Genomic DNA, 18,604 nt, shown 5'->3' with positions numbered 1-18,604 from the left:
GAAGGGGACGACAGAGGATGAGATGGCTGGGTGGCATCACTGACTCGATGGACGTGAGTCTCAGTGAACTCCGGGAGTTGGTGATGGACAGGGAGGCCTGGCATGCTGCGATTCATGGGGTCGCAAGGAGTCGGACAGGACTGAGCGACTGATCTGATCTCTTCTTTTCACAGCTATTTGTAAGGCCTCCCCAGACAGCCATTTTGCTTTTTTGCATTTCTTTTCCATGGGAATGGTCTTGATCCCTGTCTCCTGTACAATGTCACAAACCTCATTCCATAGTTCATCAGGCACTCTATCTATCAGATCTAGGTCCTGAAATCTATTTCTCACTTTCACTGTATAATCATAAGGGATTTGATTTAGGTCATACCTGAATGGTCTAGTGGTTTTCCCTACTTTCCTCAATTTCAGTCTGAATTTGGCAATAAGGAGTTCATGATCATGAGCCACAGTCAGCTCCTGGTCTTGTTTTTGCTGACTGTATAAAACTTCTCCATCTTTGGTTGCAAAGAATATAATCAATCTGTTTTCAGTGTTGACCATCTGGTGATGTCCATGTATAAAGTCTTCTCTTGTGTTGTTGGAAGAGGGTGTTTGTTATGACCAGTGCATTTTCTTCACAAAACTCTATTAGTCTTTGCCCTGCTTCATTCCATATTCCAAGGCCAAATTTGCCTGTTACTCCAGGTGTTTCTTGACCTCCTACTTTTGCATTCCAGTCCCCTATAATGAATAGGACATCTTTTTTGGGTGTTAGTTCTAAAAGGTCTTGTAGGTCTTCATAGAACCGTTCAACTTCAGCTTCTTCAGCATTACTGGTTGGGACATAGACTTGGATTACTGTGATATTGAATGGTTTGCCTTGGAAACGAACAGAGATCATTCTGTTGTTTTTGAGATTGCATCCAAGTACTGCATTTTGGACTCTTTTGTTGACCATGATGGCAACTCCATTTCTCCTGAGGGATTCCTGCCCTCAGTAGTAGATATAATGGTCATCTGAGTTAAACTCACCCATTCCAGTCCATTTCAGTTCGCTGATTCCTAGAATGTCGACGTTCACTCTTGCCATCTCTTGTTTGACCACTTCCAATTTGCCTTGATTCATGGACCTGACATTCCAGGTTCCTATGCAATATTGCTTTTTACAGCATCGGACCTTGTTTCTATCACCAGTCACATCCACAGCTGGGTATTGTTTTTGCTTTGGCTCCATCCCTTCATTCTTTCTGGAGTTATTTCTCCATGGATCTCCAGTAGCATATTGGACACCTACTGACCTGGGGAGTTCCTCTTTCAGTATCCTATCATTTTGCCTTTTCATGCTGTTCATGGGATTCTCAAGGCAAGAATACTGAAGTGGTTTGCCATTCCCTTCTCCAGTGGACCACATTCTGTCAGATCTCTCCACCATGACCCACCCATCTTGGGTTGCCCCATGGTCATGGCTTGGTTTCATTGAGTTAGACAAGGCTGTGGTCCTAGTGTGATTAGATTGACTAGTTTTCTGTGAGTATGGTTTCAGTGTGTCTGCCCTCTGATGCCCTGTTGCAACACCTACCGTCTTATTTGGGTTTCTCTTACCTTGGGCATGGGGTATCTCTTCACGGCTTCTCCAGCAAAGTGCAGCCACTGCTCCTTACCTTGGAGGAGGGATATCCCCTCACCGCAGCCGTTCCTGACCTTCAGCGTGGGATAGCTCCTCTAGGCCTCGCGCAGCCACAGCTCCTTTGTCGTGGGGTTGTTCCTCCCGGCCGCCGACCCTGGCCTCTGGCTTGGGGGCGTGGGGTAGCTTAATGGAGAACTAGTCTGTGATTACATGGGGATCTGGGATTGATGTTAATAGAAGTCAAGGGGGAGGGAGAGGTACACTTCTGATGAATCAAAATTTGAAGTCGCATGAATATTCTCAGCTTCCACTTTCTTCCTGGTTTCATCTCTGTGTCTCTCTCCCTTTCTTTTACGCCTTTCTCTAAGGAGGGTTTATTTAGCTTTTGTGAGGTAAGAAGAAGAGTGAGAAGGGCTCAGGCAGTTCAGTCATTTGGGAAAAGCATACGAGTAACTCTTATGTGTGGTGAAAGTGGGTAGAAGAGAAAAGAAGATTCAAGAACTGAGATTCACTGAGAGTTTGCAGATGAATTTGGAAAGATGAGATATAGTTGTATCATCGTTTTTCCACCTAATGACAATATCCAGCCCATCCACCCATCCTGCTCAGAGCTATAGTTGGCACTGGGACAAGCAGGTGGCCATGTACTGGGGGACTCCAGGCTCTTGAGGTGGCTTGACAGGACCTTGCACCTTTCCTCTTGCACCGGACCATGGTTTAGGGTCCAGCACTGGAGGGTGCTGAGCTAAGGAATATGGAGGATTCTGAGAAGACGTCAATTCAGAGATCCGTAGGCCCCCAGGAAGAAGATCAACATCAGCTTGAGTGAGCCCGCTCACTCTTGCTCTATGATACTGAAAAGGACCTGAACAGGTGGCCTGATACTTCAGTTGCATGGGACAGAAGATCAGGCATTACAGAGGCTTTTCTCTGTTCTCCAAGAGTGAAAGATGAAGAAATGAGCTTGGGTTAGGAGTGCAAAAAGCTGTGGTGAAAGAGGGGAGTCTTTAACCTTCTCTTCTTCTTCCTTTTCTGCCATCACCAGTTTCTTTTTACCTGTCCCCTGCGTTCCTAGACCCTGACTTACCCCAGCCTGAGAGACGCAAAGAGAGCTGGGAGGAATCCTTCTAGTGCGGGTGTTTCCATGGCCATGATCACATTTCATCCTGTTTCCAGGCTCGGTAGTGGGTGCGCCAGTCCTGGATTTATTCAAGTGGAAATACACTCAGGGAAGTAAGGAAAACTGCTGTCACCACAAAGTACATCTCCCCGGCTCCTGAAAAATGAACTTTCCCAAACAACGGCAGTGAAATTTGCCTGTTTGTGGAGTGGGGTTGCTGGGAGAGAATGGCATTCTGTTACAAGTCAGTGGACAGAGAAGGTGAGATGAAAAATTCCAAGTCTTATAGTGTGAGGGAGAGAAGGAGACTTTGTACATGTTTTGTCTGTATGTATTAAAGAGTTCAGTCATGTTTATCATCTCCCTCTTCTAACTACAAGCATCTTGAGGAACTGTATTCCTCTCACCACCTAGCATACTCCACAATTTTGGAGTAAACTTGAGCTGTTCATGAATCTATTATCACAGTGTTATTGGTAGATATGTAAAGAGCTACTGAGAAAGTGGCAGGCATTAAGATTCCCAAGTTGTTATACTAGGTAAGGTTTGTGATTGCTGCTCTTAGAGGGGGCAGGAAATACTTCTTAATGATGGGGGGACAGTGGGAAGGGTGGTAATTGTACTTGTTGCCCCATTTAAAGATTGTGTGTGTACTCAGTCATGTCCAGCTCTTTGTTACCCTGTGGACTGCAGCCTGGCAGGCTCCTCTGTCCATACGACTTTCCTGGAGAGAATATTGGAATACGTTGCCATTTCCTCCTCCAGGGAATCTTCCCAACTCAGGGATTGAACCTGGCCCTCTTGAGTCTCCTGCATTGGCAGGTGGATTCTTTACTACTGAGCCACCTGAGAAGCACATTTAAAAATTAGCCATACTCAAAATGTATTAATTTGAGTTAATCTGAGAGATAATAATAAACTGTTTTGGAGATGAGTTAGATAGAGATGATGTCCTCAAAATGGTGAATCATTTACCTTTTATGTTATTTAAGACTATTTATTTATTGATTTGGCTGCACTGGGTCTCACTTGCAGCCTGTGGAATCTTTAGTTGTAGCATGAGAACTCTTAGTTGTGGTATGTGGGATGTAGTTCCCTGACAAGGGATTGAACCCAGACCCTCTGCATTGGGAGAGTGGAGTCTTAGCTACTTGACTGCCAGAGAAGTCCCGCATTTACCTTTTAAAATTAAATTAGCATAAATTAAAAACCAGTATTAGAATAATGTGAAGCCACCAAGAAAGCCCCTGCTCCTTTAATGGAGGAGAATGGAATGGAATTGGATCCAGCTCACAGTGACTTGGGTCTCAACCTCCATAAAGCTTCAAGAAGGAGTATTAGGATCAATGTTATTGGTGGAGAAAATATAAAGAACCGTTGTTCTTGTGTGATATTTGGTCCTTATGGAATTGCGTTTTGTATTTTCCGTCATCTTACATGCATCTGATATCTGTCCTGTTAGGCTATAAGCAACCTGGGACAATTTTTGTTCTTTTTAGTCTGCACCTCACCATTTTTTTGCATGTGGTAGATGTGCAAGATAACCATAATACAACAATCAAAATCAGGACATTAACAATGATACATTACCTTCCGCTCATCTTCATACTGCACTCAAAATTTTGCCAAATGTTCTGATAACGTCCTTTTTAGTAAAAATGAAGGATCTAGAAGGACACTCATGATCTCGCATCTGTCAATCTCATTTAACTACCTCTATCTCAATTTCTATTCTATGTGAAAACTAAACACTCTCCACAAAATAAACTGCAGCTTCTAACCAGGTGTTAGTCTTTATAAAGAGGGTGTCTACAATATGTTTAACCAGGCACACACCCTTAAAAATCAGCCCTGTTTACGTTTGCAATGAACAAAGAAGGTTGAGTCACTACCCATTAAGATGAATTTCTGTAATGTAGGGCAAACAATCTTCAGGATGTTCTTTTCTCAGGAACTTTAATTTTGAGGCTCTGAGTCTGCTCATTACAGTGCTGACTAGAAAAAAATTCATCAGTGTCAAGAATAGATTGTTCCAGTAGGCTGCCAGGCATCTGCGCACTTTTTCTCCGGGGCAGCCGCTGCCTGGTTAAGGAACCAGGAGTGATGGCAGGCCGGCCCTGGGGTCTGTCCTTCACCTTGTCCTTCTCGCTGCTCTATCGTATGTGGTCTTGTCACCAGAGAATATTGAATGGGGTCAAGATGCCTGCCTGTGCAGAAAATGAGAGGCTGCATACAGGCTGCCCCAGGGTGAAGAAAGTGGATTGAGGCATAAGAGAGGGCTACTCCAAGGTCACAGGGGCCAGGCGTGGTAGCAAAATGAAATTTGGCTGGACTACGGACAGGGTGACAGTTATGTAAATCTCTCTGCCTCAGAGAATTGGCGATGAAAGAATCGAGGACAACTTAACTTTTTCATTTCAATTCTGAAATGGTCGCACTAGCATCTGGTCAGACAGATTAAAGCTCAAGTTCAAAATTATGCAACCAAATTTCTCTTTAAACTATCTTGCTGAGACGGAAGAGACCTTTCATGAAAATATTGGATTATATGCACAACAGCTTTCTCTCTTTTTTTTTTTTTTTTGAGTACCATTATGTCAGTAACTGTTCTCAATGATGGGCATCCAGGGATGAAAAACAGTCCTTGTGCTCAAGAGTTCACAGAATTTGTCATATGCCATAGAGCCAGACAGATTAGCCACTGAGCTATGTGCCATTGTCAGGAGTGGCCTGGAGATGGGCTTTGTGAATAGCTGGAGTTTTCATTTTTGTATTTCAGAATATTTTTTTGTTTTTCTATTCGCTTTACTAATTTATCAAGCCTAAAAAGTCTGTCAACACTTATTTTTCCTCTTAGAACCTAGTGTTTTCAGAGTTTGGATTGGGACAGATGACTTAAATACTTGAAAGGATAGCCCTTTCTCTCCAATATATGCCCAGTCTTACCTGTGTAGTGAAAAGCATCACTGGCCAGTCATTCCCCAGAGAGTGGAGAAGAGCTACCTGAGTGAACTGGGAATGGGACCAGTGACAGGTTTTGCACCCATCTGGCAAACTGCAATTAAGCCTCTTCTCACAGGCCACTGGATGTATGCTGCTGGGGGTGGGGAGGGTTGACAATAGAAGAATTAAAATCTCAGGCAAGGGAGGTGGAGAAGGGGTGATTTTCTAGAGGAAAATCAGGCATTGTCATACTGTTATCGGAAGAAGGAGGAATGGAGGGAGAATTCTAGGATTAGATTCCTTTTGGGTCCAAATCCTGCTTTTTCATTGCTCACTGCCTCCTGCAGTGAATTACCTGGTCTCTTTGAACCTAATTTTCCTTATGGCAAAATATGGCAGTTAGAACATTAAATATGTAAGGCCCTTAGCTTACTGTCTGTTTGCCAGATGAGGAGAAGGAAGACGACATAATGAACATGATGAAGAAGATGAGGATGAGGATAATGACAATGTGGTCCTAAGCATTATGTGAGGGATTATGAGGCAGATGAGATAGACATGGTCCCTGATCTCTGAAAGTGTGCTAATGAGGAAAGAGGTCACTACAAGGCAATAAAAAACATGCTGTCGGAGGTGAAGCAAAGAGTTTTGTGTGAGCTTGCAGGAGGTGTCTCAGACCCACACTTGGGAGATCATAGAAAAATTTTTTGAGAAAGAAATATCTGAACACAACCTTTAATTCAAAATAAATAAGTGCAATGCAAGTAGAGAAGGGCCCAGGGTGGAAGAGAACAGAAGAGCCTATGAAACAGAAGAGCACAGTGAACTCAAGACACTGTGGAACTAGAGACATTATGGAAAGCCGTTGTGGGCAAGTGTAAGATGCAGAGTGACCAGGAGCAAGTCTGTGCAATGTGCGGCCAAGGACTGTGGTTCAAGGTACTGGAAGGCCTGGGGAGCCTCTGTGAAGCTTTAAGCAAATGAGACACGACAGAATTTGCATTTTTGAAAACTTACCCTGATGGTGGTGAACTGCTAAAGGGGACAGAGTGGTGGGACTAGAAGCCAGTTCAAGTACTGCACTAATCCAAGGGAGAGATTGAACTAGAAAATGATGTTCACCATGGAGAAATCCTGCAAATATGGGAAATATTTAGAAAGTAGAATGAATAACATTTTGGGAGAGGTTGTATGTGTGGAGAAAAGAAGAGAGCTTCAAATGAGACACAGGGTTCTGATTTTGACAGTGAAGTGCATAGCTTTATCCATTAAACCGTGTTTGGCTGCACATGGTAGGAAACGTGGGTCAGTGATTTTAAATCAGTGGTTCTTAAAGTGCATTTCTTGAACAAACAGTACTAACATCACCTGGGAGCATGTTCAAGATGTGAATTCTTGAGTCCCACTTATATACCTACTTAATCAAAATCTCTGGAATTGGAATTGAGCAGTATCTATTTCAGAAGTTTTTGCAGGTTACGTTTGAGAACCACTGGTTTGAATCACCAAAACCACTGATTTGAATCACCATTCGAGAGAAGAGCAACCTTAATATTATGTGGCAGCCTGGATGGGAAGGGAGTTCGGGGGAGAATGGATATGTGTGTGTGGCTGAGTCACTGCTGTGCACCTAAAACTCACAACATTATCCATTGGCTATACTCCAATATAAAATAAAAAGTTTAAGAAAAAGAGAGAGAGAGAAGAACATCTGAGGAATGGGGCTCTAGTTCTGCTTCTTTGCATTCTTTTTTTTTAAATTTTTTAATTTGTTTTTACTTTACAATATTGTATTGGTTCTGCCACACATCAACATGAATCTGCCACGGGCGTACGCGTGTTCCCCATCCTGAACCCCCCTCCCACCTCCCTCCCCATACCATCCCTCCAAATCATCCCAGTGCACCAGCCCCAAGCATCCTGTATCGAACCTGGACTGGCGATTCGTTTCTTATATGATATTATACATGTTTCAGTGCCATTCCCCCAAATCGTCCCACCCACTCCCTCTCCCATAGAGTCCAAAAGACTGTTCTATACATCTGTGTCTCTTTTGCTGCCTCGCATACAGGGTTATCGTTACCATCTTTCTAAATTCCATATATATGCATTAGTATACTGTATTGGTGTTTTTCTTTCTGGCTTCCTTCACTCTGTATAATAGGCTTTGCATTCTTTTGATTCTGTCTTCTGTTGTTTCATGTGCTTTGTCCTCAGGCAAATTCTCAGGCAAATTCTGGCTGGAAACACAGGATGCCTAACAGTTTTAGGTAACAATCCATGGCAACAAAGTTAAAAGGGCAACCAAGGGGGGAGTTTCTTCCTGTGTCTTTTATTAAATGAGAACCCTTTTTCCAGAAACAAAGTGCATTTCAGTTCTTGTCTCATTGGCCAGAATTTTATCACATGCTCACGCAAACCTACTTACTGGCGAGGGGAATGATTCTATCATTATTGACTTAAAGTAGTTGTAACCAATCAAGACACACCAGGGCTAGAGCTCAGGGGTCTTGTGGAGGAGGGTGAAAATCTGGAACAGACTTGTGTTTCTGTTGAGAGGAGGGAAAGGGCAAGGATGGACTCGGTGAGGCATCCAGGTGCATTTGCTGGCCAGTGGCAGCCTTCACTGGGATACAGACACCGGGAAGAGAAGCAGAAATGATGGGAATAGAAGTGAGTTCAGTTTTCAGTGGATTACATTTTGGATCTTATCAAACATAGAAATGGAGACATTCGGAAGGCAGTTGATTAGGGAGATGTGAAGCCCTAGAGAAAATTCCTGGCTAAAGATTACTTGGGAATCATGAATTTAAAGCTAGAAATTTTTGCCAAGGGAGATATGAAATCACCCATGAAAAGTATAGTATATACAGTAAAAACAGAAGAGTCTCTAGGAGATCAGAGAAGAAAACAAGCACTGAGCATATGAGGTGGGTCTGAGGAGGAGGCTGAGAAAAATGAAGGCAATTTAGTATCATGGAAGCCAAAGGGAAAAAAAATGTTTAATAAGGCGAGTGTGGTCAGTTTCAAGTTTATCTAACTGGAAATTGCTACAGCAATTTCCAGTTAGATAAAGTCTTTAAAGTGTGAAGTGTTGCAGTGGCATAGTTGAGATAGAATCTATATTTCAGTGAGGTCTAGGGACGGTAAAACAGGCAACCCTCTATTGACACACGACTGGACAATGAGTTTTTGAAAATGAGGAATAAAATAGGAGGCAGTCTCAAAATCATATTTAGACAGGACAAAAACATTGTAAAGCTGAAATGTTTCTTTCAGTTAATTAGGTAAGATTTTAGGGTTTCAAAACTGTTTGAATGAATTGCTCTACTTGAGAGAAACACTGGGGCACTTTTTGCCCAGCAAAGAGCTGGCATGGAATGGAATAAGGAGACCTTATGAGTAAAAGAAGAGAGAAGAGGAGGAAAGAGAAGGTGACATAGAAATGTAAGAACTCCTGGAACATATTATTTAAATATGAAGACAATGTTAAAACACAGAAAACTAATAATGGACAATAAATTGTTCATGTTGTAGACGTGACTGTAATTGCTGTGGGAGGTCAGATAAGTGAGATTAAAAATTAATCCACTCTCATGAGAGACGGAGGAGCCTGGTGGGCTGCAGTCCATGGGGTCGCTAAGAGTCGGACACGACTGAGCAACTTCACTTTCATTTTCACTTTCATGCATTGGAGAAGGAAATGGCAACCCACTCCCGTGTTCTTGCCTGGAGAATCCCAGGGACGGGGGAGCCTGGTGGGCTGCCATCTAGGGGTTGCACAGAGTCGGACACGACTGAAGCGACTTAGCATGAGAGACAAGTCAAACTCTCAGAGGGACATTAGCTATTTAAAGCCAAATGATACAATTTAAAGGGTGATCGCAGTCCTCTTGGTTAATCTAGGTGTTTGGGATGACTTTATAGGTACGATTTAGCTCTGTATACACTTCTAGATTGTCTTCTATAATGATGCACTGTCATTAACCAAGTGTCTTTGTTGTCTGTGCCCCCAGTGGTATCAAATTAAAGCGGCCTCTTAAATACTGATCCAACTGAAAGAGCACTTAGTCCTCGTCATTTTAAGACATATTTTATCATTTAATTTAGAATTCTGTGTCTCCCAGAATAGTTCTATTTATCTCATCTACCTCATCGATTGCTGTGAGGACAAATGTGAAATATATGATTTTTAAAAACCTCATTTCAATCAGGGGAGATTGAATTTAAAAATAAACCTCTAGCTGAAAGAAAATGCAAAATTGCCAATACGATGATTAGCAAACAACTTGTTTTCATGTAGAGCATTTTCAGAGTTGGTTTTTGACTTAGTATAGTATACAGTCAAATTTAGATGCTTCAGTGTTTTTCCATTCTGAACTCATTCTTTGTGTAGTAAAGATTTGGTTTTTCTGTAGTGTCAGCAAATAGGAGTGCAGTCACCAAAATATGTTTCTTCTTGGTTTTTTCTTCTATCATCAATCATCCTTGATGAGAGTTTAAGTACAATGTGAATTTAATGTTCTTATGCATGCAGTTTCTAATAAAAAGCCTTTACTTTCATTTTGTTAACTCTACAAGTAGAATTTACTGTAAATTTATTAACTGCTTCTTATAATTTGTTGTCCTAATTTTAAAAATTCTGACTGATTCCTAAAGATCCTGGAGCTGCCATTGGATAGTGATTTTTCTTAAGTAGTCACCCGAGTAGCTTATATTTAATTGTTCTTCATATTTGCAGAAGATATTCCTGTGTCACTATCTGCAGTCATGTTTCACAGTTTAGGCCCTGATTCACACTAGCATATTTTTACTTATTTTAATTAATTAATTAATTACTTATAGTATGTTTTTCCCTTTGTTAATGTGCAAGATTGGATTGTTGTAAAATAACTGGTGAACTGCCTGTATTATATTAGTTCAGTTTTGATAGGGTTAATTTAATGGTGATGTGCAGTGAAAATGACATTCAAAAATGTATCCCTCCATAAATGCAACAACAGCAACAACAACAGACTGATGAAATAGAATCAATTTTTTTTTTTAATTTTTTTTAGAACTCTGGAAATTAACTAAAGGCTTGTAGCAAGCTAGGAAGTATTTATTCAAGAAAAATTACCAAATATTGGTAAGGATAGCAACTCCAACCTCCCACTCCTCAACTCAGCAGTGGCCTTGAAGAAGAAGAACTTGCATTCTCAACAGTTGAGAAAGCAGGACAGAGCTGGGCTCTTTCAAAGCTGCATTTCCAAAGAATTGATCTTATTTGATGTGTTAGATGGTTTTCTGACTGGAAAAGCTTGTCTGTATTTGATCTGACTCAAGCTTGCCCAGTGCTAAAACCCTCTCCTTAAGGGGCATTTATGGAAAACATTTACAGGCAAATGTTTCAAAACCATAATGCCTGAGGTGATAGTTAACAGTTGGCACAAACAACAGATTAACCAAAAAAGCCTGAAAAGAAAATGAGGTGTCCACAGGGGCTTTGAAAAGTGTGGATGGATTCCTGGGAATCTAAAAGTTCGTGCACATGTGTAGAGCTGTGTGCATTCTCAGAAGGAACCTGAGAAAGTCCTAAGCTCTCACCTCTGGCTGACCTTGAAGCAGCCAACCAGGAAGTAGAAGCTAAGACAGTTGTTAACTCAGTGTTGGAGGTTATTTTAACGTGCATACAAAGCTCCTCAGTAAAGAATAGTAGATTTATTGGTTCCAGGAATTTAAAAAATTACTCAATCATAACTGATTCCTAAAGTAAATGAACAGAGATTTTAGTAGCCACACATGACAAAGAACAGAGCCTTTACAGAATTAGCTCAGTCATATCAAGCAAACTGGTGAATTCTACCAAACATTTAAAATATTGCTTACACCAATTATTTACATAATCCCCCCTCAAAAAAAAAAAAAAAGAAGAAGAAGAGAGATTCCATCTCATTCTATGAGACCAGTATTACAAAGATACCAAAACCAAAATATCACAGAAAAGCAAATTACAGACCAATGTCCTTTATGAATAAATATACCATCATCTTCAACAAAAACCTACAAATTAATCCAAAACATATAAAAAGTGAACACCATGGCCATGTGACATTTATCCCAAGAACACAAGGTTGTTTCAACATATGAAAATCAGTATAATATACCATATGAAGAGAATAAATAAAAAAATGATCATGATAATAGATAAAAATTCAAGATGAACATTTGACAAAATGCTACACTATTTCAGGATCAAGCGTTCAGCAAACTAGAAATTGAAGGGAACTTCCTCAGTCTTACTAAGGGCATCTACAAAACCCTACAGCTAGTATCATGGTTAAGGTGAAAGATAAAGAACAGGACAAGGATGTCTACTCTCATCCATTCTATCCAACGATGTACTAGATGTATGAACCTAGGCAGCTAGACAGGAAAAAGAAACAAAAAGCCTCCTGATTGGAAAGAAAGAAGTGAAAGTATCTCCATTTGCAGATGACATTATCATAAATATATAAGATAAGGTATATCATATAAAACACTAAGTATACACACACACGCACAAACACACAAAGTATTAGAACAAATAAGAGTTTGGTGAAGCTGAAGCTTACAATAAAAGATGAATATACAAAATTTAATTGTATTTTTGTACACTAGCAATAAAAAAAACCAAATGAAATTAAGAAAATGATTCTATTTCAATTGTATCAGGAAGAATAAAATACTTATAAATAAATTTATCCAAAGAAGTACAGGACTTATACACTGAAAACCACAAATTATTGTTGAAAGTAATTCAAGAAGACCTAATAAATAGAAAGACATCTCATGCTCATGTTGGGAAGACTTACTATTGTTAAACTGGCAGTATTCCTCAGGGTGATCTATCTACATAATCCCTATTAAAATTCCAACTCCCTTTTCTGCAATAATGTACAAGAAAATCCTAAGATTCATATGGAAACGTGCAAGACCTAGAATAGCCCAAACAATCTTGAAAAAAATAGAACAATGTTGGAGGACTCACACTTCCTGATTTCAAAATTTACTACAGAGCTATAGTAAAAAAGACAGTGTGGTATTTGCATAAGGATGGACACATAGATCACGTAGCATTTAACCTGAGAGTCCAGAGGTAAACGCACACATCTGTGGTCATTTGACTTTTCACAAGAAAATTCAACGAGGGAAAGAATAGTGTTTTCAACATATGAAGCTGGTACATCTTCATATTCACATACAGAAGAATGAGATTGGACTGTGGCTCACACTATCTCCAAATATTAACTCAAAATGAATAAAACCTTTAAGAACTAAAGTAATAGAATTCTTAGAAGAAAACATCAGAGTAAATGTTCATGATCTTAGTTTAAGCAATCAATAGTTTTAAAAATGTAATACAAAAAGCATGAACAACACGAAAAATAGATTGGAATTCCTCAACATTAAAAATTTTTGTGCCTCAAAAAATCAAGAAAATGAAAAAATGATTCACAGTATGGAATAAAATACAGGGCTTCTCTGTTGCTCAAATGGTAAAGAATATGCCTGCAATGCAGGAGACCAGGGTTCGATCCCTGGGTTGGGAAGATCCTCTGGAGAAGGGTATGGCAATCCACTCGGTATTCTTGCCTGGAGAATCCCATGGACAGAGGAGCCTGGTGGGCTACAGTCTGTGAAGTCGCAACGAGTTGAACATGACTGAGTGACTAACACACACACATGGAATTAAACATTCACACACCATGTATCTGATAAGAATGTTACATCTAGTATATATAAGAAACTCTTGCAACTCTAGGATAAAAACAAAAATATCCTAATGAAAATATGAGCAAATAATTTGAATAGATATTTCTCTAATGAGGACATGCAGATGGAAGATTAGCATATGAATGATGTTCAACATCATTAGTTATCAGGGGATAGGAACTCAAAATCAAAATGAGATATAATTTCACATCAACTAGGATGGTTATAATAAAAATATAAAAAGGAAAAAAACAAATGTTAAGGATGAAGAAACATAAGAACCCTCATACATTCTTGACCAGAATGAAAAATAGTGCAGACACTGTGGAAAACAGTTTGGAAATTCTTCAAAATGTTGAAAATACAACTGACATATAACCCAGCATTTTCACTTCTAGGTTTATATTCAAGAGAATTGAAAAAATATATATTCATATTAAAAGTTGTGTACAAATGTTTATAGCAGTATCATTTGTAATACTAAAAAATGGAAATGACCTAATGCCCATGATGAATGGATAAGCAAAATACAGCATATCCATATAGGAGAATAGTATTTGGCAATAAAAAGAAATAAAGTACTGATAAAGGCTACCGCATGAATGAACTTAAACACAAGGCTGAGTGAAAGAAGCTAGATGTAAAAGGCCACATATGGTAGGATTCCATTTGTGTAAAATGTCCAAAATATGCAAATCTATAGAGACAGAAAGTAGATTAGGAGTTGCCAGGGACTCAGGGAGAAAAGGACAGTGACTACTAACTGGTACAGGGTTTCTCCTTGGGGTGACATATTATGGTATTTAGTAGTAGCAATGCTTGCACAACTCTAATATTTTAGAATTCACTGAATGGTACACTTCAGTGAATTTTATAGAATAAGAGTTATATTACAAAATCTTTTACTATTTGATATTGAAGGTGCTTGAAGTTAATGTTTATGTCATTATTTTAGAACTGAAATGGTATTTCCAGCATTTTTAATATTCACCTGAAATTTAATTTGCTTCTTGCAATTTTTTGTAACTTAATCTTGGGATTCATTTTATGTGTGTACTTAACTATGAATTTTTAAAAGTTTGATCTGTTATTTTAAAAAACTATAAATCATTTGATGCTAATAACAAAGAACGAAAATAGTTTTACATATTTCAAAAGTTCTGTGTCCAAGCAGTAAGTATAGATTAGAATTTTCTGTCTCAGACTGAAATTTATTAAGCACAGATTATAATATGGCCTTGGTTTTAAGTGTGACATCAGCTTTTATTAATAAAATTGTGTCCAGTTAGCAATTTGATTTGCTTTTGCTGTATAAAAATCTATCTCAAGACCTAATAGTTTAAATTTCAAGCGATTATTGTTTGTCATGCTTGTGCAGGCCAGTCTGTTTTGGTTTTGTTGAGGGGGATCTCATTCATGTACCTGGGACCTTAGCTGAGACAGGTAGCCTAGCAGTCCCTTCATGTGGTCCTCAGCCTCCGGCAGGCTTACCTGGGTTTGTTTACCTGATGGAGAAAGAGTCCAGCAGCAAAAGAGGGTTAGCTCTCTGATGAACACTGATGGTTAGCTTTATGTGTCAACATGATGGGGCCACGGGTGCCCAGATATTTGGTTAAACATTTTTGTAGGTGTGTCTGTGAGGGTATTTGAGATGAGACTGACCTTTGAATTGTTAATCTGAATAAAGAAGATTACCCTCCCCAGTGTGGATGGGCCTCATCCAATTCCTTGGAGGCCTGACTAGAACAAAAGATGGCGTTAAGAGCGAATTTGCTCTCTTTGCCTGACTGGTTTCAAGTCAGGATATCAGTCTTCTGTACTCAGACTGTGACTGGCACCACCAGCCCTTCTGGGTAGTTAGTTTTCATGTGGCAGATCATGAAATGTCTCAGCCTCCATAATCACCTGAGCCAATTCCTTAGAATAAATAAATCTCTCTCTCTTTCCCTCTCTCTCTTTTTTTCTGTTAAGAGATAGAAAGAGTGTAAGAGAAATGTGATGCAGTCAGAGGAATGAAAGATTCTTATATTAGTAGGATTCCCCCAGTTAACAGAACCAACAGGTTTTATATATACAAATAATATATATTTGTATTATATATATTACAAATATTGGGCTTTATATTATATATATTACAAACATTGGGCTTCCCAGGTGATGTTAGCAGTAAAGAACCTGCCTGCTAATGAGGAGATGTAAGACACATGGGTTTCGTCCCCAGCTTGGGAAGATCCCCTGGAGGAGGGCACAGCAATGCACTCCAGCATTCTTGAGAATCTTATGGATAGAGGAGCCTGGCGGGCTACAGTCCTTTGGGTTTCAAAGAGTTGGACATGACTGAAGCGACTTAACACACATATTATAAACATTATCATTATGGTATACATAATGTATTGAATTATATAAACCTATATATTATTGAATAGTATACCTTAATATGATAATGTGTTTTAGTATAATAATATAATATTTTATATAAAATGATAATTTTTAAATTCTTTTTTTTCTTGGGAGCCTTGACCAACACGAGCACCTTTCATTCTGTGGCTTGTACCAAATTTGCTGTTATCCTGTTGGCCACAGCAGGTCTCATATCCAGACCCAGAGTCAACATAGGACAGGACTCTCCATGGTACAGAGAGGGATATTAGGTCAGCCATTTTTGCAAACACTTAACCAAGATGGGCAAAGTCCTCCTTAATCTGTTCTATGTGGTAAAGTCCATAGTTTCCAAATGACTCTCCTACAGATGACAGTGGTCTCTTACGTTGGTTGTTTCCCTGAAAACTAGGAGCAAAATTTGAATTTGTTTTCTCTATTCCTTAAAACATTTTCAGGCATACTTGCCTAAAATATATTAAATAAAGTTAGACTTATAAGGCTTTCTTTCTAGGTAATTAGAAAGATGAGTTTAATTATGAAATATATCTGACAAGGATCTTAGAAAAAGATGGTAAACTTGGATGTTTCTAGCATCTAGGCTGCATATATGTTTCTGATTTACAAATTCTTTTAAGTCCCACAACTGCACAAGTACTACCATATCTGCATTTCATACTATTAACTACCATAATAACAGCAGCAGTGGCAGCAAGGATAATAGTTACCACTAATTGAATGATAAATATGTTTCACGTAAGATTCTAAATATTTTAACTGAATTAACTAACTCAATCCCCATAACAATACTATGGGATTTATCCTGTTCTCATTTTCAAACTGAGAAAAAGGAAGCAGAGAGCAATTATGTCAGAAGAGTGAAGTGGAAAGGACTTAATAGGTATTTTGCTTGAGAATATGATGAAAAACTCTTTTGTTTAACACTTCAATCTGTCCTAGACTATTGGTGTTCTGGTGCAGATTGAAGCAAAACGCCCGGCAGAAGATGCCTCACATTCCTGCCTCATGCCTAGGGCTCTACAGGTGCTCTTGTCTCACTGAGGTCCCTCACACTACAGTTTTCTCTTTGAAATATTTTGCTTTCTGGAAGATGGGCCTGCCTTTCCTTAAAAGCAGAAGACAAAAGTATAATCCCTTTTTGTAAATTTGAGTAAAAAGTTCCTGTTTAAGCTGTGAGGCCAGACTATAACTTCCCAGGCCAAAGCTGGCAGCAAGATGGGACACTGTGTGAGCATGCCAAGGAAGGGTTATTGGCCCGGGAACAATGTCAGCAGTAATAGAATCTTCTATTACCTCTATTACAAATCTTCATCAGTTTGAGGATTTGTCTTATTACTGGACATTTTACCAGATAAACCTACAGTATTTACTATATTTCCTTAAAATTAAAAAAATTTTTGGCTGTGCCACACAGCTTACAAGATCTTAGTTCCCTAACCAAGGACTGAACTAGGGTCCTGGCAGTGAAAGGGTTGAGTCCCGACCACTGGACCACCAAGGAATCCCCAGTATTTACCATATTTCTGAAATGGGAATGTAATGGGGGTGAAATATCTTTATAGTGTGTCCTATTCAACATTGTTTAAATATTTATGTCCTTGTGCTTTCTTATTTTTACCTAGTCTTATTCAAGTCTTTTTTTGGGGAGGGTTTGTGGATAGCTTCAAATTTATAGTGTCATTCAAAAAACTTACAACAAAAATTAGAAATAACCTACCAGAATGTGTTACTTTATTATGTATTAATTTGTAAAACACACTTCAATTTTATTGGAATTAAATTAACATAAAACAATTCCATGCAGAGTTCCTTTCTAAGAGAAAGTACATTTTTTATGAGGCTGTAGCTGAAAATAAATATTTGCAGTGTGTCTTATTATGGATATATTAAGCCTTCCCAGTTTTAATAAAAGTTCTGTTAAGATGACTTTTTTAATAAGTATAGATAATTGCCTACTTTTATTGTGGAGAAAATCATTGAAACACATCGATGGGATTGCAGTTAAAAGCATAAAACCAGAGCACATACTTCCTCCAAATATAAAATATAGCACTGTGTTTTGAAATTTACATGTATTCAGGAGAATTAAAGCGATCAAAAAATTTCAAGTATTTACATGTTGTTGACCTGGCATAACACGTCATATCTAATTTTACTTTTTTCCTAGAGAGAGCACAGAAAGAGAACTCAAGAATCAAAAGAAGTTAAAAAAGACACAACTACTTTAGAGAAACCACTGTGAGACTGTGTTTGTTAAGTTCCACAGGAAATACAAAGAGTTTTGCTTATATCTGTTTTAACAGTAAGTAGAGTAAGAAGGAAGATGTTAGAACAGAAATTCAGGTGGCCCCAGTGGGCCAGATGGACAAGTTTTTTTAAGAAGCAAGGAAAACATTTCAGAGAGAGCATAATGAGCTTGATGGGAAGAGGTAGGAAGAAGGCAAAAGGGAAGATAAAAGGAAAAAGGGGACGAGGACAGAGGGGGAAAAAAGGAGCATGATCCAAAGGTAGAAAGAGAGGAAGGTTAGATTGGGAGACAGGGAAAAGGACACACACACACAAAAAGAATGATGCCTTGATAGAAATATAAATGTAAGGCCCATATCCAGAAAACTCCATTTCAAATTTACGCTGTAGAAAAGCCAATCTCAGAACTACAGTTATAAAGACATGATCACAGATGTATATGACTTTAACAGGTCTCAGTTCAAATGCCATCTCATAAGTGACTTTTTCCTGGAATGTGAAGTCAAATGGGCCTTAGAAAGCATCACTACAAACAAAGCTAGTGGAGG

At 39.0% G+C, this 18,604-nt stretch overlaps 1 long non-coding RNA gene across 4 annotated transcripts in view; it reads left to right on the top strand.

The window, feature by feature from the left end:
* LOC147366276 (uncharacterized) overlaps nucleotides 1-18,604 on the top strand; it is a 60,268-nt gene that overhangs the window by 20,854 nt on the left and 20,810 nt on the right. For 2 of the 4 annotated variants that reach the window (XR_015132466.1, XR_015132467.1), the window contains one exon: nucleotides 17,979-18,111. The exons of the other annotated variants lie outside the window; for them this stretch is intronic. This is a non-coding gene — a long non-coding RNA (uncharacterized LOC147366276). The remainder of the gene's footprint in view (nucleotides 1-17,978; nucleotides 18,112-18,604) is intronic. 4 annotated transcript variants of the gene reach the window in all.

Source organism: Bos grunniens, chromosome 9 (genome assembly GCF_055505025.1).
Source record: "Bos grunniens cultivar Pamir isolate PY7600 chromosome 9, Bosgru_T2T1.0, whole genome shotgun sequence".
Taxonomy (NCBI): Eukaryota; Metazoa; Chordata; class Mammalia; order Artiodactyla; family Bovidae; genus Bos; species Bos grunniens.
The sequence above is the reverse complement of the archived record's forward strand: the minus strand, read 5'-3'. Positions and strand labels throughout refer to the sequence as shown.